Here is a 1,973-nt window from a genome sequence, read left to right as displayed (position 1 = left end):
TGGGGAAAGCCTGGTTGTGCTCTCCGGACCCCTGGCAGGCACTGTGATGAGATGCTTGTAAATGAATTGAAGCCCCTCGGGTGCGGTGTGGCGCCCGGACCTGACATGGATGTGTATAAACTATTGTCTAGCCTGACCTGGCATGTCTGTCGTCTTTTCAAACACATCACTTCTGTGATTGGTGCGTCCATTGCCCTGGGCCCGAGCCCGGCGCTCTGTGCCGTCGGGTGTCCGCTCCCCGCCCTGCTGCCCCCTCCCCGCCACGCGTGGACCTGAGGCATGTGTATAAAGCTTTACGCTTTGCAAAAGCGCTGTTCCACCTCTTTGTTGTGAAATCCTCAACCTCCCCACTGACCTAGTTCAAGGTGAGGGCTTCTCAGCAGGTGGCTTATGCCGGTTAATCCCTCCTGCCCCTCCGGTAGGCGAGCAGAGGTATTCCCAACCTCCAGGAGCTGAATCCTGGCTTCCAGAACCGACCTCTGGGTCAGGCCACCCCTCGGGAGTGTTGAAGCTGAGCAGCGTGGAGCCAGCCACGGCGCCTGCTGGAGCCCTGGCCTCCGAGGCCCTGGAGCAGCCCTCGGACGGGGCTGTGATAGGCCCCGCAGAGGCGTCCGAGCATGCGCTGAGGGCCTGGGGCAGCTGAGATTTTGGCAGAATTCAGACTCCATCGGAACCGGGCTCCTGTCTGCTGGCCCCTCACATCATGCTGTCTTTGTTGCCGCTGTTCCTGAGAGAGAAGAGTCGGCTGGCATCTCATTGTGAAGAATGGTTCAGTGTTGACTGTGGATGCACCCGAGACAGGGCGACACGACCCCAGCCCCAGGGAGCTCGCCATGTGGTGGCCAGGTCCTTGCCGGGCCTGCCTCTCCTGGCAGCACCCCAATCCTCCTGGAGGGGTCCCATTCCTCCCCAGCTCCGCATGGGTGGGGCTGACAAGCACCCCAGTTGTGGGGTGAGGACCCTGGCCCAATCCAGGACGAGCTGCTGCAGGTGGGGTGCAGCTGAGTGCCGGCACAGGGACAGGACGCAGGTGTGACTCCACCTGTGATGTGACTACCTGCAGCGGTCACGTTGCCTTAAACCGTTTTAGTTGCCACCTGACAATTTGCAGTCGACTCCTAGTAGTTGAGAGCAGAACGTGAGAGCAGGGTATCAAGCCGAGGCAGTGCTGGGTTCCGGAGATGAGGCGGCAAGAGGATGGGCCCAGGTCCTGCCCCCACGTGAGAACAGAGCTGCTGGCGGCCCAGGTGGGAGGCAAAGCGCGTGTGGCTGACGGGGTTACGAGGGAATTTTGTTTCAATCACATTTGGGGCCTGGATGGTTTAATCTCACAGTGGCCAGAGAACCAGCCACCACTGGCCTCCGTGAAGGCAAGGGTCCAGTAGGGGCCACAGCCCGGGGCCAGGCTGTGGGTGAGAGGGAGGGGACAATCCAGATGAGTGGTCAGGAGTGGGGGCTCAGGTGTCTCCCGGCAGAGGTGTGAGCAGAGGCAAGTGCCCGCACCCTCCAGGCCTTGGTCCCCCCGTCTGTGTTGGCTCCCCACGGCTGCTGCAACAAACCACCAGACTTGCTCTACCGGCAGTTCTGGGGGGCAGAAGTCCGACAAGGGCCTTACTGGCTCAGAATCAGGTGTCAGCAGGGCTGGTTCCCGCTGGAAGCTCTAGGGGGAATCTGTTTCTGTCCCTCTTCCAGCTGTTGGAGGCCAACCCGATTCCTTGGCACGCGGCCCCTTCCTCCACATCTCCCCGTCCCTTCTGTTTTCCTCCACGCATTAGAACTCACCAGGTTAACTCAGGGCCACCTCCCATCTCATCCCCAATCACAGGCCAAGTCCCTGTGTCACATAAAGTAACACATTCACAGGTTCCAGGGAGGAGGATGTGGACATCTGGGGGAGCTTGCCCTGCAGGGCCTACAAGGCTCCGGGGCCCTGGGAAGCGCTCAGCAAGGCTGGCTCATCAGGCCGGTGGGGA

This window comes from Eschrichtius robustus, chromosome 2, assembly GCF_028021215.1.
Source record: "Eschrichtius robustus isolate mEscRob2 chromosome 2, mEscRob2.pri, whole genome shotgun sequence".
Lineage (NCBI taxonomy): Eukaryota > Metazoa > Chordata > Mammalia > Artiodactyla > Eschrichtiidae > Eschrichtius > Eschrichtius robustus.
The sequence above is the reverse complement of the archived record's forward strand: the minus strand, read 5'-3'. Positions refer to the sequence as shown.